Genomic DNA, 24,719 nt, shown 5'->3' on the forward strand with positions numbered 1-24,719 from the left:
TTTTCACACCTTGTGATAAGTGACATTTTTTACGTCCGTGTGATAACTAACATATTTCACGCCTGTGTAATGAGTGAGACATATTTCACGCCCATGTGGTTGGTGTGACATATTTCACCCCCAAGCGATGAGTGAGACATATTTCACTCCCATGTGGTGGGTGTGACATAAATCACGACCGTCTGATGGGTATGACATTTCACGCCCAGGTATTGGGTGGGACTTATTTGGCGCTGGTGGTGTGCGTGGGACTTATTTTGCACCGAGGTGCTGGGTGGGACTTATTTGGTGCCTAAGTCCTTGGTGGGACTTATTTGGCCTCCTTTATTCACGTTCCTTTTTCGTAGCTCTTTTCAGCAAATGAGTAGCTTAAGTAAACAGTTCTCTGTGTTGAGTTCATTGCCACTTAGAAACCAGCAAAGTCAGTTTCCTGCAATAACTCTGAACTCCTCCCTGAGCTTGGACTAGAGCCATGCCCTCGGGTGACAGACGACCTCCACTGTGAGGGTTTCAGCTCCTGAGGCTTCAGCTCCTGAGTCCGTTCAGGCCCTGGACCCTCCTGCTTGTACCTGGCACTTCCCTGGGGTGGGACTCTGGCTGAGAACATTCCAGTGTTTGCAGTTCCAGATGTAAGAAGGCTTTTCTGTGTGTTGGGTAGAAACGTCTCCATCTAACCTGTTCCACTGGTCGGGTTTTTGTCAAGCCCAGGAATGTGTGTACATGGCAGCATTTGAAGTATTTGAAAAACACCCCTCTGCATGTCTTGTAAGAGTTCAGGTGATGAAGATGAGAAGTCGACATTTCTTCCTCCGGCAGGTGGTGTGGTTTGGGGTCCTGTGGGGACAGAGTCCCAGACAGCAGTTTCCAGGCTCTCGGCCTCACGTGGAAAGATGCTGGTTCGGTTATTAGATTGCCATCAGCTGTAATCCGATGGCCATGCGCTGTGGCTGGGTGGCCATCAGTTGTACCCAGTTATCCATTAGCCACTAATATAACTGCTGTGGCTTCGCTAGGGAGTTGATTGGTCGGTTGGTTGGCGGATTGCAGCTAGTAAGTGGAGTGGGTTGGTTGGCAGAGAAGTGGAGGGCAGATTGCGGATCATGTGGCTCCTGCTTCCTGTGTCTCCAACCCAGCCGCCATCAAGAATACACTGGTGACTCCCCTATCTGTGGCTCCGTGGGTGTTCCTTTTAGGCCTAGCGATGTCCTGCGTTCTTGTGAGGGGAGCAGGAGCTGAGTCCCCGCATGACAAGTCCTTTTCCCCAGTTCATCTTGCACGTGAATTACTTGTTCCCTTTAGAAGTGACATTCACCTTGGAACGTGGCCCTGGCTGTGTAGTCTGACAAACCTACAGGATCGAGTCGTCACCCCCATGATCATGGCTTCCTGCTCTGCTGACCTCCAGGTGCCAATCATGAGACGTGGTGCTGGCTGCTGCTTGCGCTGGCCTTCCTGGCTGGGTCTGGCGTGGGTTTGGGAAGGAGCAGCGTGAGAGTGGCATTACGACAGATCACGTCACTGGTCAGTAATGGGCAGTGATTGTGTCCAGCGTGAGGGGAGTGTCAGAGTTCCCGGCAAAATTAATAATAAAGTCAGACCCTACAGATGGTTACATGCATCCCACCAGTTGCAACAGGCAGGGTTACCCCATACTTAGTTATTCTGTCATTTGGGGCAAAGATTACTTACCAACAACGTGTTATGTGCTAAAAAAATATTGCTCCCTTGAGAACTTTTAGAGGTGCATTTGTTGTGGTGCAAAGAACATAGGACTTTGGCCATGCAGTTCTTTTTTTTGAATCCCAGCCCTCTCCTCACACATTGATATGCTATTTGGAGCAAAATACCTACTCAGTCCCAATTTGCTGTAAAATGTGGTGAAGCCAAAATGAGGTTGTGACTGGTCAGTGAGGCCTGTAAAAAGTTTGTAGCTATTTTTACTAAAAAAAACCCTAGCCTTTGCAGATGGAATACATTTTCAAAATGAGGCGAAGTTTAAAATCAGTGATCGTACCGAGTAGAAAATAAAACATACCCACTATATAGTCTGAGTTTGCCTCCTGGAGATAGAACGATGGTATTGACATAAAGCGATGAAATGTCATCTGTAGGCTCCTGGGTGGAAGGTGGCTTTCAGACCCACATGGAGGATGTGTGTTCCAGGCCTTCTCATAACCAGACCCTGAAGCACCGAAACACAACTCCATTTTTAAGCAGTGACCTAAATTTTCAGGTGCCTGGCCTAGACTAGGAGTGTAGACTTTAGCTCAGAACCAAGTGGCTTATCCAAGATTAAAATCTACCTCATTAGCCCTTGATACCATCTGGCTAAGTTAACTGGCCCTGGACCAAAACCTAACAAAGACTCTGAAACCAAATGGTGGTAAAAATCTAATAATTGGACTGTCCTAGTGATGGAACATTCAGATCTAAAATCCTGGTGGTGAAGACGTTTGTATAAAGCCCCAACCTTCATACATTTTGTGTAAAGAGCTGAGATTCATTCGTGGTCATTTATTTTCATTCCTGGGAAAAACTCTCCCAGCACAATTGCCAGTTGTGTGAGTGGGGTATGTTAGAAATCCAGAGGATTGTGAGGGGAAAGCAAGTATAAACTTTGTAATGACAAAATTATGTTATTATGGAAATTGTCCTGTTTCAGTCTTTGTGTCAGTCTTCGTGAGGTCATGTGTTTACCTTTTTTTCCCAACTATTTATGAGATATTTTGAAAAATGTTACCATTTTATGTGAGGGAAACCGTTAGTTTGAAAAAGTTACATGAAGTAAGTATAAAATTGCAAAAGATATTTGTGTAGTTTTAGGAAGAATAAGACCTCTACAAATCATTTTCCCCATGGTGAGATGAAAGTACATTGTACTTTATTATTCCTGAAGGCAGTTGGGAAGAAAGTAAGAAGTGTACTTTTTACTGTTGAAGGTCTGGAAAGGTGGCACAGCCTATAAGTTCAAAAGCAGGTATTGGGGTAGCCTGAATCAGATTCTTTATTTGTTATGATAACATTTTTGTCACAATGTGTTCTGTTGGGTAAGATACTTTTGCTGATATTATCTTTGCCTGAAATCTGTACATCAGAAGATCCAGAGCAGCAGACGGATGGGTTGCTGCCTGGCATTTTTGTGTGTGTGGGGTGTGGGGTTGCCAGATAAAATATAGAACACCACTCACATTTGAATTTCAAATAAACAATGAGTAACTTCGTCATATTTGTTGTTTACCTGAATTTCAATTACTTGTTGCTTTAAAGATTAAAAAAAAAAAGATCTGTAGCACTTGAAATATTCAAAGAGAGGTTGCTATTAGAATGATTTTTTAGACATGTCAGTTCTCTTACCATGTTTACATTCAATGATTTTGCCATATGTGGACATATCCCTGTGAAGGGAGACCTGTATTCGAGATCATTTTAATCCTAAAATGTTGACTTTCTAAGTTGACAAATTTTACTCATATTGAATTCACACTTTAATGGTGTTTAAGAAAGTTCTAGATATCTCAAGTTCATTTGAATGTAGTTGCTACTATAAATTACAAACTTCTGGATGGATATAATCGAATTTCAAATTTAACTGTGTTTTTTTTTTTTCCTTCTGAACCCGGACAAACCATTCCATCTGCATTATTCTCACAATTCATAATTTGAAACAAGTACATGTTATGAACTGTTGTTGTTCTGTTCTTACCTGTGATACGCTTCGCTCTTTAAAAATCATTGCTCGCAGTGCCGCCTGAGCGAGGTCTCGGAGGTGGGCTCTGCAGCGAGTGCTGTGGAGGCAGCGATGGGCTGTTAGGAGATTTGAAGGAAGCGCAGTGCGTGCGGACCCCACTGCTGGAGAGGCTGCCCAGCCTTCCACCGCGCAGATTAGTACCTTGAAGGATTCAAAGAAAACGTGTACAAGGACTTGGCGTGGAAGCACGGCAACATCCTCGTCTGGGCTCCCTGCGTCTGCTCGGAAATGATGGAGGCCCTAGACCTGCAGCCAGGCTGTCGGTCCTAAATCTGGGCCGCGGCACCGGCTCCCTCAGCTCCATGGTGGGGCTCCTTCCAGGTAACTGCAGAGAGCCCAGGGAGCACCGGGTCTGGGGACAGACAGGAGTCTGCGGGTACTTTTCTTTGCAGGGACCAGGCCCCTGGGCCTTGGCCTTCCCAGCGGTTGTCCTGGCTTGTTCACTTCTAGTCGGTGGGTGGGCTGGTGAAGGGAGGGAGGGCCCTGGGCTTTCCAGACCACCCTCCTGTCCCCCTCCCCTCCCACCTGTACCTCTGGAGAACAGAGGACCTAGGGAGTTCTAGCAGTCCGGACCTCATCCAGCTTTCTGATTCATCCTATCACTCGGCCTGCCCTGTCACTCTGTCCTTGAACTGAGAATAAAGTCCCCTGAGAGTTAAAGTTCTCTTAGGTTTTGATGGCTTTTTGTTAATACTGAAAGAGGTAATGCCTGTAAATTGTTTACTTTTAGATAAATTCCAGGGATGAGAAGGCTTTCACAAGTTATCTTATTTTAAGTCATTTAGCCTGTTTTCCTCAACAAATAAGTCATGAGACTGTATAAATATCAAATATTTTTAATATTTGAGCAACAATATCAGACAGATCACAGGATTAATGTAATCCCTGCCTTGTGTAAAATGTGATCGTGGGGGAAAGACATGTTCATCATTTTCATGGCCGAAAGCTTTCCTGGGGATTAAAAAAAGGGTTTATTGAGCCATATGATAGCCAGAAAAAGGACCAGGTCCTGGGGCCCTTTTGTTACAGAGAGTTTGGAGAAGTAAAAGGACGTCAGTTGTTTTGAAAGAATTTGCATTGCTGTTGGTCAGGGGGAGGGAGGAGATGAAGGGGCTAGCCCCGGGCAGAGTCCCTGGGAAGAAGGCTTACAATTGTGGGCCACAGTCTGGAAATTCATGCCTCAGCCAGAAGAGGGGAGTGGTGGTCAGCCGGCCCTCTAGACGGGAGCTGAGTGGCCCCCTGGAAGTCGAGGAGTGGTCTGGACACTCAGGACCGTGAGCAGTCTTCTGACTTCAGCTATTAACAGCTGGACCTTGCAGCTGCTGTTGTGTCATTTTGGACACCTCAGCATTCTTGTGTTGTGAGGCGGGCGTCTGTTTTTACTGAATGGGAGCTGGTCTGGGCTTTCAAAGGCTGCTCTGAGGAAGGAGCAGGGCTGGAGCCCAGGTGCTGGTGCTGGGGGCTGTGTACACTTGTATGTCAGGATTTGCTCAACGTGGAGATTGTCCACAGAGTGTTTGCATGAAGTATCTTAAGGCTGTAAGATTCTGAATGTGGGAGATGACAAGTGATGATGGTGACAAATCACCTACATTACAACATGTTTCTTTGCAATTTTAGAGCCACTTTAGAGAGTCTTACCAGTAACACTTGAGTTTTGTGGATATGGAATTAAATTTTTGGTTTCTTTATAAGTTCATATAGTTTGGAATTTGGTGAAATTTTGTGACTAGTTAATTTTTTTGGGGGGACACTCAAAATGTATATGCAGATTTTCAACTGTGCAGGTGTGGGCACCCCTAAGCTGGGCGTTGTTCGAGGGTCAGCTGTCCTGGGAATCTCAGCGGTCTGGAGACAGGGAGCTCTGTTCCGGCTGCAGTGGACACTCTGTACGTACCGCTTTGCTGTGTGCCCTGGAGGTACCCCGGAGAGTTTGCTCTCATGGCGGGCGTTTTGGAGCTGTGGGGAGAAGGCTGCAATGGCTGGCCTGCATGTCGCCGGGCCTCCCTCTGCACTTCCTTCAGCCTTAACCTGTGCCCCGCAAATCGCTCCGGAGGTGAGAACCTCCCTGGCCTCCCAGTGCCTGCCCCTGTGAGCTCTGACTCCTGCATCTGACACCCAGGCCCTCACTCTTCAGGCCCCGGCTGCCACTGTGCCGCGGCCTGAACTGTACCCTTTTCCCACCGCATCCCAGCCTGTGCTTGTCCTGTGGTTCCCATGACAAGGGGGGAGGATACAACACCTACTGCAGAGACAGCGACCCTGCTCTTCACTTACCCGAAAGTGCTGTTGCTGTGGGAGCCGCTCTGCGGGGGACCTCATGGGTCTGGCTGCAGAGCTGCGTCCTCTGACCCCTGTCCTCCTTCTGGCAGTCCTCGTGTTATTAGGGTGGGGAAGGGGATCAGCACTCTTCCTCTGTTGGGTGTTCTGCTTCTTAGGAATAGGGACTACGCTCTGTATCTGTTCCTACCGTGTTTCTCTGAAAATAAGACCTAGCCGGACAATCAGCTCTCATGCGTCTTTTGGAGCAAAAATAAATGTAAACCCAATCTTATTTTACTATTTTTTGCTCCAAAAGACGCATGAGAGCTGATTGTCTGGCTAGGTCTTATTTTCAGGGAAATGGTATAGTAGTAAAAATGTGACTTCTCAGGTAGGTTGTTTTGATGAGACAGTGTTTTAGCAGTGGCTCCTGCTGGCTCCGTATGACAGATGTTGGCAGAAGAGAGCAGCAGGTGAGCTGTCCAAGTGAGGGTGGGGCCTCGGCCTGGCGTACTGGCTGTGCCAGGAGGGGAGCGGGAAACCCAAGACGGATGCTAGGTGGTCGCTCATTTACCAGTCTTGCCCTGTGACTTCAGCACGTGCGTCCACGCGCTCTGCAGATTGTCAGAAATTCAGCTGTAACTCACCACGCATGCAGCTTGGTGCATTTGTATGTGGGTGTCCATCGTCCCCCGACGCCCAAGCACACCCAGAACAAGCTGCAGTGGAGTCGGCCCCAGGGCCTGTCATGCCCCCTCCTGTAAGTGGGACCCAGGCCTGAGGGAGGGTGAGCACTGGTCCATCCTACCTCAGCACACACGTGTATTGTCCGTTTTCGACCTTCATGTAACCGGATTCCCACAACACAGACTCACCTAAGCTGGTTGCATCCGTAGTTCTCCCCCAGATTTTAACCGGGGGGAACATGTGTTTATTCTCACTGCTTTATTTCCAAATACTGATAAGTTTCCTTTGACATAAAAACGTTTCACTGTGATTTGGAATTACAGTTTTATTTTAATGATGATTGAAACCTACTCTGTGAGGATTATTAAAATACCCACATCTGAGTGTTTGGGGGGACCTCTTACAGAAAACAGTCCTGTGTGATGTTTCATTTGCAAATACAGGCTGCCTCTTCAATCTGTTAATAAGACCTTGAATGCTTGGTTTCAGACTTTGGCTTTTTACATTTTCAAGTAATTCTTTAAAAGTGAGAGAGCAGGCAGGCTCAGGCTTTGGAAAGCTGTGGAGTCAGTAATTCAGAGAAAAAATGAGGGGAACCCTGCATATGTTGAGATTAGTTCGGATGACATGGTAAGACTTCAAAACTGTGCGTTTCTGTAATTCCACATGGTAGACTGAGGCGTTGCAGGTGATATACAGAAATAAAGAGTAAGAGCTGTGCTCTAGTTCCAGGTTCTCTCATTCTGGACCCTGCAGGTCTTTTTGGCATGAGCCACGGCATGGAGCCCCATCCAGATGTCACAGAGGATACGGAGCAGAAGCTCAGCTTCTTAGGAGCTCTGACGAGGAAGCATAAGTCCTGTGCCACTGGGCCCAGGTGCGGGTGTGGCTGGGACTCTTGACAGGGAAAGAGGTCCGCTCATTGGTGTCCACATGCTAGTGATGTAAATGATGTTGGATCTGCCGGCAGTTTCTGGGTGTGGGCCGGGATCGTGTCTCGTGAGGCTGAAGAATGGACACACGCACCAGGGAGAGGCAAAAAGCTGTAAAGGAAGATAGTTTATTAGAGGCAGGAGAAGAGGTTGCAGCCCCTGAGCAGGAGGGGGTCCCGAATGGGGGTGTGCAGTCACTGAGGCAAAACTCTTACTTTTATACCTTCCCTTGCCTGCTTAGGGAAGGGGGCTGGGCCTTCTAATGGAATTCATCTATCAGGTTTGTCCTGTTTCCTCATCCTGAAGGGATTAAGTAACCAACCCATTCCTATCTATCAGATCTGCTCCTCTGTCCAGCCAGAAGGGATTTGAGATTATCTATTAACCTCAAGGCATATTCCCATGTCTCTGTCCTGGAGTGAAGGAGACATTCCAGGGCCTGGAGTTTCAGGATGTGCCTGCTTTTTGTTTATTCCACCAGGGACGCCCCTGTCTACCTACCAACACACTATCTTGTCTTACTAGCAAGCTTGCTTCGAGGTGGCGGGGAGTCAGGGATGGACGTGTGTTCTGATCACTTGGAAAGATTCTGCGGTTTTCAGGGCTTGAGGTCTGTGAACTGATATGGAGGTAAAGGTAATTTTTCACCTGCATAATAAGGGAAGGAAATAGAATGTTCATTTTGTTCGATTTTCTTTTTTTTAAAATAGAGACATTTATCATCTAATTGTTTCTAAAACAGAATTGTTCTGTTTGTCTTTGAATGGTATTTATAACTAGCGCTTGCCATTTTTATACAAGCACTGAAGTTCTTGTTTTATGGATTACAGGTTTTGGAAAAATCAAATGTAATATCCCCTCACTTCATTGTGATGTACTAAATCCTGAATAAGACCATGAATTATAAAAGCAAAGGTAATGATGATTGGAGGTTGGATTTCAGCTGGGATCATGCTTATGTTACTTTCCCGATTCATGGTTTAAATTTCTAGGGTTCTAATTATTAATAGTATAATTCTTTTCGGAAGTCTGGCTTCCAGCTTCTGGCTCTACACATTGTATCACATCACTATGGGATTGTAAAATCAAAATATAGCCTGTACAGACTTGTTACACTATGATTGATTTAGTTACGGGAAACATTGTTTACTTTCAGGTTCTGTGAACCTTTCTTTGTTACTGGCAATTACTTGGAGATCTCTCCCAATTGTTGTCAGTATGACCTGGTGTACTGTGGGGCTGGTGTGCAGAAAAACCTCCTCAAAGTTTGGCGGGGGGGGGGGGGGGGGGGGGTCTTGTCCTGCTGCTGGAAGAAAAGGCCAGACCCCATTCATCGCTGACGTTTCTGCACACTTAACTGCCAAGGTCTCTTCCAGGAAGTTCACATATATTTTCCCTTGTATCCCTTGTAACAACTCCATCCATGTCACACATGAGGAAACAGCAGCAGGGGGTAAGGACGGCCTAGGCAGGGCCAGGACCTGGCTCAGGTGGGCATCCCACTGCCTTATTGGAAGCCTGTCCCCTCCCCCCTACTCCTTCCTCCTCCCCCACAGCTATTCTGTTATGCTTGCTTTACTGCTACAATTGTTATGTGTAAAAACGATGACAGTAAGCCTTCTGATTTCCATGATGGTCTTTCACAGGGGTCGCTGCTTAGTAGGAGCCTTGTCCACGTGTGCTGTTTGTTCATGCATGTCGCTGCATGGCTTCCATACTGTGTTTCGAGGAAACCAATGTAGTATGTGAGCAGAGTAATCCAACATGAATTGGTCCTCAGGAAGAATGCCTCCAGTCACAAAGACCTGGGAAAAACAAATGATAAAAATTAGGATTCTCTTTCTCTCTCTCTCTCTCTTCTCTCTCTCTGTTGCATAGTTTACATTTTAGCACTTTATTTGATTTGAAAAGTAATCATTCATTTTAGAAAATCCAGAAGAAATGAACAGTAAGAAGAGCTGCTCTCTCCCGTGGCCAGACATGCGAGCCTTATCTGTGTCTCCAGATTGTTCTTTTTAAAATAGGTTACTGTACCTAATGTTCTAGAAGTTACTGAGACAGGTTAGCTAGCATATCCCTAGGGAGACATATCCCTGGTGGAATAAACAAAGACAGCCATATCCTAAAACTCCAGGTATTGAAATCACTCCTCACTCTAAGACATAATGTAATAAGGCCTTGAGGTTAATCATAAAATTCCTTTTGGCCTGACAAATGGAGCAGATCTGATAGATAAGACTGGGTTACTTTGCTAATTCCTTCAGGATGGGCAAGCAGAACAAACTTGGTAGACGAATTTCATTAAAAGGCGCCAGTTCCCTTCTTCAAACAAGTTCCCTTCTTCAAACAGCTCTGCTCCCCCAAGCAGGCAAGGGAAGGTATAAAAGTAAGAGCTTTTGCCTCATTCACTGGGCACCCCATTCGGGACCCCATCCCGCTCAGGAGCTCTGAACCTCTGCTTTCATTACACTATTGTCTTTTTAAAACTCTGCCTCTCCTGGTCTGTGTTTCCATTCTTCGGTCTCAGGAGACATGATCCGGCCCACACGAGAAACTGCCCGCAGTTCCAACATCATCTACATCACTTGGGGACTCACAGGCAAAATATTCCTACATCATTACAATATTTTACTTCGGGGAATTCACAAATATAATTTAAGTCATTTAGTGCATATATACTAGCCTGCTGAATCGCTAATCCCAGGTTATTATCTGCTTCCTGCAAGTGGGTATGAGGCTGTGTGAAGTTTTTCACTGTTATTTTCTATTCTAGAAAGACTTAAGTGAATGCACCAAATTAAAAAAATATCCATAAATATTTCAGTATGTAAAAGATAAGGGCTCTGTTTTTTGTTTGTTTGTTTGTTTTTTAACATCACCACAAAACAATTATCAACCTAAAAAAACAATGGTAATTTATTATGTGGATGGAAAAGGGGCCACACGTTAAACCTGACAAGCTCTGGAGACTGAAAATAACCTCGTAGGATGGCTTGAACATAAAAATTCCTAACTAAGGTGGGCCATGGGGGGAAGTCACTTCCTTGGCCCGTAGCTTCCTTGACAAACGTCAGTCTCTACCTTAAGGGAGCTTGTCGGTTGTCTGTTTTGCATCTAAGATAACACACAGTTTGGAATGTCAGAGTACTCCCTTTTCTGGACCCCCCCAGGGGGCACAACCCACCACACCAGAGCAGGAAACTACAAAATCTCTCATTGTTATCTTGTTCCCCAAATACCATCTCTATGTGCTGTAAAATGCTGTTAACTATCCTGTACCCACCGGTGTAAAAGAAGTGTGTGTCTCTCCATTTTGCTTTTTATCTAATCCCAGAGATTTCCCCACTTTGCTTTCTTCCACCCCCTCAATCTATAACCAGTGGATTGCATGTAACCTTCCTTCTTTGATTCTAATGTATAAAATAAGTGGCAAAATGGCCATTTTCCAGAGCATTTTCTCAATACGTTGAGATTTTGCTTCCTGGCAATTGTCAGTTTGGCTCAAACAAACTCAAAAGGTTTCTCTCAGGCTGGATGTTTATTTGTTGACAATACCTTCAAATGTCCAACTGTTCAAATTTTCCTGATTGTCTCAAAATTTGTTTGAATACTTTATTTAAATGACGTTCCACTTAAGATTTATGTATTGAATTTGGCTGATGTATATCTTAAGTGTTTTTTAATCCTTAAATTCTTAACTTTTTCCTTGCAATTTATTTGTTGAGGAAATCAGGTTATTTGTTTTTCCTTGCGTGGATTTGAGATTAGCTGTCTCTGTGCTGATGTTTTTATATCCTTTCTGTCCTTTATTCCCTGCAAATTGGTGGTTGGATTTTCTCATTTCTTTCGTCTATGTCAGTGTCACCTTTTTCTCACGCTGAAAGTCCTGGTCCCCGGCCACCCGATTTATTGTTTTTCTAGAATACATGTTATATGCATTATCACTAACAATCTGATTTCCGAAACTACTTTAGGCTCCTCCGGCAGCTTTGCTGGAACAGCCTCCCTGCCCCGCAGCACAGCTGTGGTAGCTGGATCTGTCCAGTAATTTGGGGTAGGGTCCCTCAGCTTTTCCCTGGCATCAGGTGTCTTGTCCAAGGCTGGGGCCACTCAGGTCCACAGGACTGGCCTGGTGTGGGAACTTCAGTCCTGGGGGGCCTAAAGACTTACGTGGAAGATCTGGGAACACAGTGCGGAGTCAGCCAAGGACACCCCAAGAAATCCCAAACCCATAGGCCACGCACACAGTTGGCAACATTGAGCTGGCAGCAGCTCAGCACCCCACACCTCACACCCCACATTCTCCATCTATTTCTATCCTTCTCTGACCTCCAGTCTCTGTCAACACCCGTCTTTGTCTGACTAGGAACCTTCCTTCATCTCTAGCTTAGGATGTCTTATCTACCCACGTTCCTTTTCTGTCTCTCTCCCTCTCCTGCATCTTGGATCTCTGACTTTCTCCTATGTGTGGGGTTTCCATATGTATATATGAAATCTGCTTATTTTCTCTTCTAATTGGTCTCGTGTCTATTTGATTTTTAGAGTAGCCAGAAGAAGCTTGAGAATAAAGTTTCTTTCTCCCCCACCTAAGCAAGTAATCAGTTATTTAATAAAAGGTGAGATTTGGGAGTATATAGTCTCAGGACTGACTGATTAGATCAATGAAATATGGAACAAGTTACCAATTTAACTGCTGGATGTGAAACTTTTATGAGTTTCAAAGGCGGGAATGAAGAGGACCAAAAGTTTTGCCTGTGGGCATACTGACTTTAAGCTGGTTTTTGGGAAACAAAAGACTAAGAAACAGTCTTTGACCCTCCCCCTTTCCTGCCTAAGATTCAGATGCAAAGACCTGGTTTAGGGAGGGAACTTTGGCATAAACTCTTTAGCATTAGGTGGGAAGACGCCCAGTGGAGCCTGCTGACCACCCTTCCCAAGTCCCATTATTTTCTGAGTTGCCTAACAACAATTTACTCCCGAGACTGTGCCACTCTTCCTAAATTACCTGCAAAGCACCCAATCTTACTTACCTTGTTGTCTTACAAATTTTTACGTGTATGTGAATTCCCCGTGCGCATATGTTAAAATTCGATTTTATCTTAGTCTGATTCTGTTAATTTTATGATTAGCTCAGCTAGAAGTTGTTATAGGCTGAGAGAACAGGGTCAAGGAGAGAGGGAGGAGGAAAGGAAGGAACACGTGAGGAGAAACAAAGAGAGGAGATGAGATCATTCCTAAGGAAAGGTCCAGCTACAGCTAATTGTAATGGGTTATAACACTATTTATTAGCACTGCAGGCAGGGAAAAATCTCCACCCCTGTGTCCCCAGGACAGTTCCTACAAGGGAATCCCTCTCTCTATTGGAAGGAGTCCTCAGCAAAGACACACCCTGGGAACACCCTGGGATCACCTGTGACTCCACCCTTGAATGTTTCCCGCCCTCTTTCAAATATAATCCTAAATTTTCTTTGTTCCAGCACAGTTGCTCTTTTTTTTCAAGTTTATTGGGGTGACAATTGTTAGCAAAATTACATAGATTTCCGGTGTACAATTCTGTATCACATCATCTATAAATCCCATTGTGTGTTCACCACCCGGAGTCAGTTCTCCTTCCATCACCATATATTTGATCCCCTTACCCTCACCTCCCACCCCCTGCCCCCCTTACCCTCTGGTAACCACTAAACTGTTGTCTGTGTCTATGAGTTTTTGTTTCTCATTTGTTTGTCTTGTTCTCTTGTTTTTGGTTTATATACCACATATCAGTGAAATCATATGGTTCTCTGCTTTTTCTGTCTGACTATTTCACTTAGCATCATACTCTCAAGATCCATCCATGTTGTCACAAATGCTCCCATATCATCTTTTCTTACCGCCGAATAGTATTCCACTGTGTATATATACCACAACTTCTTTATCCATTCATCTATCGAAGGACATTGTGGTTGTTTCCACGTCTTGACCACAGTAAATAAAGCTGCAATGAACAATGGAGCACACGTGTCTTTATGTATAAATGCTTTCAAATTTTTTGGGTAGATACCCAGGAGAGGGATTGCTGAGTCATATGGTAATTCTATTCGTAATTGTTTGAGGAACCTCCACACTACCTTCCATAACAGCTGCACCAGTCTGCATTCCCACCAACAGTGTATGAGGGTTCCTTTTTCTCCACAGCCTCTCCAACACTTTTTACCATTTGTCTTGTTGATGATAGCCATTCTGACTGGAGTGAGGTGATATCTCATTGTGGTTTTTATTTGCATTTCTCTGGTGATTTGTGATGTTGAGCATTTCTTCATATGTCTATTTGCCATTTGTATGTCCTCTTTGGAGAAATGTCTCTTTAGGTCCTCTGCCCATTTTTCAATTGGGTTGTTTGTTTTTTTGTTGTTGAGTTTCATGAGTTCCTTGTATATTTTGGATATTAGCCCCTTATAGGAGGTACTGTTTGCAAAAATCTTATCCCATTCTCTTGGTTGCCTCTTTATTTTGTTGATGGTTTCTTTTGCTGTGCAGAAGCTTTTAAGTTTGATATAGTCCCATTCATTTATTTCAACTTTTACTTCCATTGCCTTTGGAGTCAAATTCATAAAATGTTCTTTGAACCCAAGGTCCATAAGTTTAGTACCTATATTTTCTTCTGTGCAGTTTATTGTGTCAGGTCCTATGCTTAAGTCTTTGATCCATTTTGAATTAATTTTGGTACATGGTGACAGATAGCAGTCCAGTTTAATTCTTTTGCATGTGGCTATCCAATTATCCCAGCACCATTTATTGAAGAGGCTGTCTTTTCTCCATTGTATGTTTTTTTACTTCTTTGTCCAAAACTGTCTGTCCATATTTATGTGGTTTTAGTTCTGGGTTCTCAATTCTATTCCATTGGTCTATGTGTCTGTTTTTCTGCCAATACCATGCTGTTTTGGTTATTGTAGCCCTGTAGTACAAGCTAAAGTCAGGGAGTGCGATACCTCCAGTATTGTTCTTTTTTCTTAAGATTGTTTTGGCTATTCAGGGTCTTTTGTGATTCCAAACAAATCTGATGAGTTTTTGTTCTATCTTTAAAAAATGCCATTGGGATTTTGCATTAAATCTGTATATTGCTTTGGGTAATATGGCCATTTTAACTATGTTGATTCTTCCAATCCATGAGCTTTCCATTTCTTGGTGTCTTCTTCAATTTCTTTTAAAAATGTCTTATAGTTTTCAGCATATAGGTCTTTAACATCCTTGGTTAAGTTTATTCCTAGGTATTTTATTCTCTTTGCTGCAATTGCAAAAGGAATTGTTTTTTGTATTTCTTTTTCTGAGATTTCATTGTTAGTGTATAGGAATACAATGGACTTTTGTACGTTGATTTTGTAGCCGGCAACTTTACTGTATTCGTTGATTGTTTCTAATAGCTTTTTGGTGGAGTCTTTAGGTTTTTCTATATATAGCATCATGTCATCTGCAAAGAGTGACAATTTAACTTCTTCATTCCCAATTTGGATGCCTTTTATTTCTTTCTCTTGCCTGATAGCTCTGGTAAGGACTTACAACACTATGTTGAAAAGCAGAGGTGATAGGGGACAGCCCTGTCGTGTTCCTGAACGTAGAGCAAAGGGCTTCAGTTTTTCATCATTAATTATGAGATTAGCTGAGGGTTTGTCATATATGGCCTTTATTATGTGAAGGTATTTTCCTTCTATACCTATTTTATTAAGTGTTTTAATCATAAATGGATGTTGTATCTTGTCAAATGCTTTTTCTGCATCAATTTATCAATTGATTTTTGTCATATAATCATATGATTTTTGTCCTTTATTTTGTTTATGTGATGTATCACATTGATGGATTTGCGGATGTTGAACCATCCTTGTGCCCCGGGGATGAACCCCACTTGGTCGTGATGAATAATCTTTTTAATGCTTTGTTGTATTCGATTTGCTAGAATTTTGTTCAGGATTTTTGCATCTGTATTCAATCAGAGATATTGGTCTGTAGTTTTCTTTTTTTGTGTTGTCCTTACCAGGTTTTGGTATCAGGGTAATGTTGGCCTCATAAAATGAGTTAGGGAGTACTGTCTCTTCAATTTTTTGCAAGAGTTTGAGCAGGACTGGTATTAGATCCTCTTTGAAGGTTTGGTAGAATTCACTAGTGAAGCCATCTGGTCCCGGACTTTTGCTTTTGGGAAGGTTTTGGATGACTGATTCAATTTCGTTACTGGTGATATCGGTCTGTTTAGATTTTCCAGTTCTTCATGGTTCAGCTTAGGAAGGCTATATGTTTCTAAGAACTTGTCCATTTCTTCTAGGTTATTGAATTTGGTGGTATATAGTCCTTCATAGTATTCTTGGATGATCCTTTGTATTTCTGTGGTGTCCGTGATAACTTCCCTTTTTTCATTTCTGATTTTGTTAATTATTTCTCTCTTTTTATCTTAGTGAGTCTAGCCAAGGGTTTGTCAATTTTGTTAATCTTTTCAAAGAACAAGCTCTTTGTCACATTAATTTTTTCTATTGTCTTTTTGTTCTCTATTTCATTTAGTTCTGCTCTGATTTTTGTTATTTCCTTTCTTCTGCTGAACTTGGGTTTCATTTGTTCTTCTTTTTCTAGTTCTTTAAGGTGTAACATGAGGTTATTTATTTGGGATTTTTCTTGTTTCTTGAGATAGGCTTGTAATGATATAAATTTCCCTCTTAAAACTGCTTTCGCCGCATCCCAAAAATTTTGGTAGGATGTATTTTCATTGTCATTTGTTTCTATGTATCTTTTGATCTCTCCTCTTGTTTCTCTTGTGACCCCGTCATTCTTTAAAAGTATGTTGTTTAATTTCCATGTCTTTGTGTTTTTTCCTGCTTTCTTTTTGCAGTTGATATCCAATTTCAAAGCCTTGTGATCAGAGAATATGCTTGGTATGATTTCAATCTTCTTAAATTTGCTGAGGTTGATTTTATGTCCCAATATATGGTCTATCCTTGAGAGTGTTCTGTGTACACTAGAAAAGAATGTATAGTTTGATGTTTCAGGCTGAAGCAGCACAGTTGCTCTTACTCCTGGGTTTGTCCGCTCTTTCGTTTTGTGGATATATTTTCTTTTAATAAATCCTTGGCCTGCTTGCCTTTGTTCACAACGAGTTGTTCCTACATCCTGGAATGCCTTCCTGTGATGACTCTGACCTGCTCTCCGATAACACACTTACTAGGTTAGAGCAAAAGGAATAATTGTTAAGCCCCCACAGTATTGGGGGAGCCTGCGAGGAGAATTAATGGCCAGGGCACTGCTGGCTCCTGGCAGCCGCTGCAGCTGACAAGGACATCTGCTGGCAGAGGTGAACGGTGTTTTTATTCACTCTGTCAGCCTTCCTGGTCTATTTCTGCGGGGTTTGGGAGAATTTAGAAGTGCGGTGTGTCCTTTTCCTCTTCTACATGTTGATTGGCAGGAAAAACATGTTTGTGAGGCTAGCTTCTCAGGAGTATCGACTCACAGGTTTTCTTTATTGAATCTTCCTTCCCAGAGATGGTCATTTTTTGTGTCTCTATGTCCCTTGTGTCATTTGTCCTGACAAGGAAATACCACAGTGACAGAAAGCCTTTGGCTTCCTTGGTTAAGCTGTAAAAAGGCTTTTTGGTTTGAGTAGCTATTAAAATCCTACCATCAGTGGCCAGAGTATGGATCCTTTGAATTGGAAAAACTTCTAAATTGGAAAATGTGTTAGAGAACTCTTATGACAAAAATCTGTTTGATTGGACTCTAGAGAAAGACCGCATTTTCAGTACAAATTAATACAAGGAAATTTAACTATTCTTAATCTTTTCAATGAGTTATTCAGCTTTTTGGGTCCTATCAGATGTTAATATCAATATTAAGTTTAAAAAAGTCAGAAGGGAATATCAAGAGATGTGCAAATGTTAAAAGTCTTTCTGGAGGTTTAAGATTTAGAGAACTGGTATGTTGAAACATATTTTAAAGGATTTAATAACCAATAAGAAACTTGACAAAAATCAATACTGATTTTTCATTCTGATAGAAATTAGAAAGTCTCAGCATCTGCCCCTGGTCCTGTGTTGAGTAAATCTGAAATGTAAAAACAGTCCATGACTGCCCCAGACCCGCTGAGCTAAACAACATAAAAATTTCAAAAGGGGCAGTTTTAACAACACAAGCCTCCCTCTTCCAGCCTGGCTCCCCTTTTTCTGCCTCCTTAAAGACTGTGAAGCACAAATAAAACCCTGAGCACAATCCCCTTAGCAGTAGACGGGAAGACTCCATGCAGGAGCCGCACAAAACTTTACCTGCCACGTGTGTTGAGCTTTTCCTGAATTACCTGTAAATCTCCCATTCTTCATCCAAAATCTAAGAGCCCACTCCCACCCTAGTCTAAAATGACATATTTACCTGATTTCTCCTCACTGTCTTTGGAAATGTCATGCTTCTATGAATTCTAGGTGCACATGTGTTACAATTCCTGGTCTCTGTCTGGTGGGGTTGGGTGGAAGTTAGAACAGGTGTGCGGCCTTTGTCTGCTTTCTGATTTTAGATTTGCAGAAAAAAAATATTTGTGAACGTCTTGCCCCTAGAGACTCTAGGGTTTTTATTCTTTCCTCCGAGAGATGTTCGTTGTTTCCTGTGTCTGTGTCTTGCGTGTCTTTTGCCCTAAGAAGGAACTCCCACAGGGACAGAACACAGGCACAGGCTCCCGTAAGCCTGTCGTTGGAGCGGGCCCCACAGGCTGGGGAGTTAAGCGGTTCTCTCCAAATCGGCGTCTGCGGGGACAAACTTTGCTGTGGGACCCTCTCTAAAAATCTCTTGAGGTTTTTCTTTCCTTCTCGTTCTGTGTCCCGGGAGCTTCGCTTTGTGACCCAGGAAGCTAATCCTCTCCGGTCCCCACCATCGGCCAGGTGCACTTGCTCCATTGAGCCTGGTGGCCAGTGGGAGAAGCTGGGGTCCCCAGTGCGCCTCTGCCTGGCTGTGCCAGCTCCCATGGGAGTGTGTTCTGAGGGGCCTCTGCCCATAAGGGCCATCTGTCCCCCCAGCCTTCCTCACCCGTTAGTGCTGGTCAGATCCTGGTCCAGTAGCACCTGCTCAGGGCCACAGATTAGTGGGTTTGGGGCTGGAGGTGCCTCACATTTTGTGGGAGACCTGAGACACCCTGTCCACCCCACCATCCCTACTGCCTGTGTGAGGAAGGTCTGTGCTTTCTCTGACTGTCTTTGGGGGTGACCCTTTGGCTGTGGGAGGGCTGCTTCCTCTGCACTCGGTGTGGAGGGGCCTCTGGCTTCCTGTCCTGAGCTGTAAAGAGGCTGCTTGGTGTCTCACTATTTAGACCTCACTGTCCATGTACAGATGATGGGTCCTTGGAATGGGGAAAACTTATAAATTTACATTGTGTTATAGAGCTCTTGTGACAACCAGCTGTTTCCTTGGTAAAACATCTTGTGTGTTCTCTATAGTTATTACCAATTCTGTTAATTTGTGATCTCTGTGTGAAACCAGTTTGTGTTTGTGTGTGGTAAGATGTTTTGTAGCTCCGGATGGTGTTACCAGTTTGTGATATTTGATTGGCTTATATAAAGTAAGAAATAAAATACAAACTAACCCAAATACTTTATGATCTGGTGAAATATTTGATATTAAAGCTGGTTTTAGTTTGGTTTGATTACACAGTCATGCGTTTGAAAATTACCAGCATAAAATACAATTTTTTCTAACTGGGTTTATAAAAATCAGTTATCTGTTAAAAATATATCAAGAAAATAGCTTTGGTAATTACTGACTTTGAAATAACAAAGTTTTAACTACTATATAAAATAGCTACAATTAAAATAAAAGATATTTAGGTAAACTTTTAAGTGATAATTACATTGTATGTATACATTAAAAATATATTCTAGGTGTCTTTGGTGATTGGAGACTTTAAAGTTTTATCATATAAATTAAATGATGCATAGTTATTGAATGTCTAGAGCATTTCCAAATAGGAGAATAGTGAAACACTAATTACGGAGCAATGATTTATCAACTTTTTGCTATTTATTGTAGATGAACTAAATTTATTTGGGAGTATTAGTAAACATGTCTTCTGCCACATTAAAATTTTTGTGCTAAGAGGAAACGTATTTCTAGAAATTATGAAATATGTTCATAATTGCATCAAGCTAAAGAATCCTGGTGTAGGGGCCAGTCCGGTGGCTCAGGCGGTTGGAGCTCTGTGCTCCTAACTCCGAAGGCTGCCGGTTCGATTCCCACGTGGGCCAGTGGGCTTTCAACCACAAGGTTGCCGGTTCAACTCCTTGAGTCCCACAAGGGATGGTGTGCTGCGCCCCCTGCAACTAAGACTGAACAGGGCACCTTGAGCTGAGCTGCTTCCCCAATGGCTCAGTTGGTTGGAGCACGGGCCCTCAACCACAAGGTTGCCAGTTCAATTCCTTGATTCCTGCAAGAGATGGTGGGCAGTGCCCCCTGCAACTAAAATTGAACACGGCACCTTGAGCTTTGCAGCTGAGCTCCCGGATGGCTCAGTTGGTTGGAGTGCATCCTCTCAACCACAAGGTTGCCGGTTCGACTCCCACAAGGGATGGTGGGCTGTGCCCCCTGCAACTAGTAATGGCAACTGGACCTGGAGCTGAGCTGCGCCCTCCACAACTAAGACTGAAAGGCCAACAACTTGACTTGGAAAAAAGTCCTGGAAGTACACACTGTTCCTCAATAAAGTCCTGTTCCCCCTCCCCAATAAAAATCTTTTTTTTAAAAGAAAAAGAATCCTGGTGTAGCTGCACGATTGGTCACTTAGTTTTCACTGCTGATTAAGATGGACATTTGAATTGTTTATGTCTCTGCTATTGTGAACAGCGCTTCTGTGGATTCATGCAACACCCTTTAACACCTGTTTTCAATTTTGGGGGTATATTTCTAGAAGTGGATCTGTTGAGCCACATGGGCATTCATTGTGGGGAGGAAATTTCAAAGTGTTGTATGCAGAGGCCACACCATTATGATTTTTCATGTTCAGTGTTTAAGGGTTCTAATTTCTCTACATTGTTGCTGCCGTTTGTTAGTTTTAGTTTCTGGATTATAGCCCTTCTGGTACATGTGAGGGGTATCACACTGTGGTTTTCATTTGCATTTGCATCAGGACTGAGGATGTGGAACATCTTACTGTGCCTGTTGACTATTTGCAGGTCTCATCTGGAGAAGGTTCTATTCAAGTCTATTTTACAATTTTAGTCGTTTGTCATTTTTTGTTCTTGAGTTGTAAAAGTTCTTTGTCTCCTGGATAACAGACTATTATCAGATATATAATGTGTACCTATTTGGTTCCATTTTATGGCGTGTCTTTTCACTTTCTGGATTGCTTATTTTGATGCATGTATGTTTTAAATTTTGAGGAAGTTCAATTTACCTTCTTTTGTTGTATGTGGTGTCATATCTAAGAAACCATCGCTAAGCCAAGGTCCTGAAAATGTATCTCCATGTTTTGTTCGAGAGTTTATACTTTTACTGCCTATATTTAAGCCCTTCATGTATTTTAAGTTTTGTGTGTGGCATGAGGTTGGGGTCCAATTTAATTTCTTTTCATTTGGATGGCCATTTGCCCAGCACCATTTGTTGGAAAACCCTTCTTTACCCAATGTCTTGTTGTCTGCCCTTTGTGGGTCTGGACATGGTCAGGCAGCCACCACCCTGCATGGGAGCGGTAAAACTGTGGCTGAGTTCTTATTTGACATCAACAACATGTTAGATATAACATGGGTGGCATATATTCACCTGAAACCTTTACTCCAGTGCAGAAATGTGGGCTCACCTTGCCTGTAACTACTTATCCTGAACTCATGAAATACCTAAATAATGTGGTGGAACAACTAAAAATTGCATTACAGAAGAGTTCAGTTCAGAAACTGGTGGCAGTCCTCTCAAATATTGAAAGGGGTGAGGTCCTTAAAAGGTGGTAATTTGATATTGATTGTGACAAGACTGCCAAAAATGACAGTACACTCAGAGAAAAGGCTCAGAAAGCTCTCCAAAATGAAATTCGTTCTGTGTTCAGACAGATCACAGCTACAATGACATTCTTGCCACTGTTGGAAGTTTCTTGTTCATTTGATCTACTAATTTATACAAATATTAGGTTGTGCCTGAAAAATGGGAAGAGTGAGGACTACAGTTGATTACCAGTTGTGAGCAAGTCTGCCTTCCTGCCTCACTACCACAATCCAGAGTAAATAGCATGGTGGCCTACAGAATCCCTGGAAAAGACTGAAGATGAGAACACAAATGTAAATCCTCAAATGTGCTTCTCCTGAAACCAAGTCAACTGTAGTTCATATATTTTATTGCTTAACTTTTAGGTGGGGGAAAACTTAACATACTTTACAGGACCATGCATGACTGTCCCATTTTGGGGGTATCTGTTTGACTTTCCAAGGTGTTCCCACAATTTTTTGCATAGTGTTCGAAAAAGTGACCCAGCAGATTACTTCGGCCTTGTAATGTCAATTCCTTGAAGGTGGTAACTGTAGATAGGAAAACCTTTGGTATCAAACGATATGCCATCCCAAATCACACCTTTTGATCAAGTGACTTGACTCAGAATACAGGTAAGGAGGTATTTAAATATGAAACACAACAAAAGAAGTCTGAATACTCAGAATCTTGGTTTAGGTCCTAAAGTATCTGATAATACATAGATAACAAAATATTGCTATTAAGTCCTTTTGCCATTTATTTCATTGTATAGTAACCACACTGAAAAAAAAACTCCAATTATTTAATTGTAATTTATACAAATTACACTTACAAAACTAATGTTTCTAGTGTTTAAATTCCGGTGATAAAACACTTTTAAGAATGTCTTTCTGGGAGTGGCCTGTTAGCTCACTTGGCTAGAGCGTGGTGCTGCTAACACCGAGGTTGCCGGTTCAATCCCCACATGGGCCACTGTGAGCAGCGCCCTCCTTACCAAAAAAAAAAAAAATGAAAAAAAAAAAAAGGAAAAAAACATCTTTCTGTGTTTTATAAAATAAAGCTGTAAATGACAATGATAAGTTAAATGTGAGTGTTAAAAAAAAACCTCTACTGACTTAGACGGACGGGTTTATTTCTGGGCCCTCAATACAATTCCATTGGTCTCTGTGTATATCTCTATGCCAGTGTCACCATGTTTTCCTTACTGTGGCTTTGTACTAATTACGAATTACGTTTGGGAAGGGTGAGCCTCCAACTTGATTTGGTTTTTGAAGATCCTTATGGCTCTTTTCTTCCCTGGAAATTTGCTATGAATATTAGGATCAGCTTGTGCGTTTTTCCACAAAGGCCTTGGGGCCTTTTCACAGGAATGACCCTGAATCCTTACATCGCGTCTGTTCTGTTGCCGTCCTAACAATTTCCATCACCGTGGGATGGCCTCACATTTACTTAGGTAGGTTTCTTTAATTTCTTTCAGCAAAGAAAGACATTATGTTTTGTAATTTTCAGTGTAAAGCCTTGCACTTTTATTAAAACTATTCCTAAGTATTTTATCAATGTTGATGTTATGTAAAATGGAATTGTATTCTTAAATTCTTTTTTAGATTATTCCTTGCTAGTATATACAAATAAAACAGATTTCTGTGTATTGATATTTTGTCATTTAACTTTGAATTACTTTACTAGTAATAATTTTTTGTTTATTTTTTGGGAAGTTATGTATGTAAGATGTGACGTGTCATCTGTGAATAGACAGTTTCAGTTTTTCCTTTCACAGGAAGCCTCTCGTTCGTTTCCTAATTGCTCTGGATCGAGCTTCCGGTACATTATTGAATAAGAGTGGTGAAAGCCAGCATCCTGGTTTTGTTCCTGATTTCAGGAGTAAACCTGTCGTCTTAACCAAGGAGCCATGAAGCAACTTGCTTCAGTATCGCCTAATGTTCTTGATCACGTTGGAGAAACTTCCTTTTATCCCTACTTTCTTGAGTGTTTCGATCATGAAATAGCATTGGGTTTTGTGAAAAGCTTTTTGTGATCATGTGTTTTCCTTCATACTGTTGTTGGGTATTCCGTGGTTGATTTAAGTTCGTTGAACAACCTGTGAGTTTCTGGTGTAAACACAGTTGCTTACGGTGCATGATTATTTTAGTGTGCAGTTGGTTTCATAGTCCTGTTTCATGGAACGTTATTACATCTCTATAAGGGACATAGATCTGCATGTTCTGTTTTTGTGACCTACTTCTGATTTGACTGGTTAGGGGCTATTAGTGCCCCACAGGCTAGGGTTGGGGCTGAGGTGGAATGTGGTGCTGAGTTAGGGGTTAAGGCTAAGATTATGGTTACAGTTTGGTTCTGGTGTATTTGTGTCGTTTATGGCTACATGTGTGTTATATGGTTTATGGGCTTCATTGTGGATTACGTTTATGGTGTATGGCTATGTGTTTTTGGTTATAGTTTATGGTTATAATTATGGTTTACGGATATGGTTCATAGTTTGTGGTTTCTGGAGACAGTTTAGTATTACGTTGAGGGTTTAGGTTATGGTTTATACTGTTGGTTATGGTTTATGGTTGTAAGGTTTTACAGTTTATGTTAAGGCTGAGATTTAGGCTTAGGGCTAAGGATTTACTGTTTAGGTTTTAAAGCTTAGGTTTTAGGTTTGGGGTTAGGGTTAGGGCTCAGTGATGTGGAATCTGTTGCTTTCCTGACCCAGCATCTGTTCTCTGGCCCCCGTCCAGCACCACAGCTTCCAGGTAACTCCCCTCAGTTGCTTCCGGTCCTACCTGACATATCGGAATCGAGACTTCCTGGGTGCGGGAGATGAGGACACTGGGTGGGGACCGATCCCAGGGGAACTTCCGAACTGCTCTGTCCCCTTTCCTTCCCTGTCCCAGGAGAGGGAACTCCAGAGCAATGAGACGAGAATAAGCGGGAGGAAGAGGTCCTGGACGCGGCTCATTGGTTAGTATTTTCCTTATTTTAGGGTCCGTTTTGTTAATGGAAATCACCCATTTCTACACAATAAATAGGTGTATCTTTAGTTTTACTTTCTCCTCTTTCCAGAATTGTTACAATCAATGTACACATGTTGATGCATTATTATTCACTAAAGTCTGTATTTTATTCAGATTCCTGCTTCAGGC

The 24,719-nt window shown here is 42.6% G+C and overlaps 1 pseudogene; it reads left to right on the forward strand.

Annotated features, from left to right (window-relative positions):
- Nucleotides 1–930: 930 nt before the first annotated feature.
- On the forward strand, nt 931–21,913 carry LOC117018508 (uncharacterized; annotated as a pseudogene).
- The last annotated feature ends 2,806 nt before the right edge of the window (nt 21,914–24,719 follow it).

This window comes from Rhinolophus ferrumequinum, chromosome 27 (genome assembly GCF_004115265.2).
Source record: "Rhinolophus ferrumequinum isolate MPI-CBG mRhiFer1 chromosome 27, mRhiFer1_v1.p, whole genome shotgun sequence".
In the NCBI taxonomy this organism is placed as follows: domain Eukaryota; kingdom Metazoa; phylum Chordata; class Mammalia; order Chiroptera; family Rhinolophidae; genus Rhinolophus; species Rhinolophus ferrumequinum.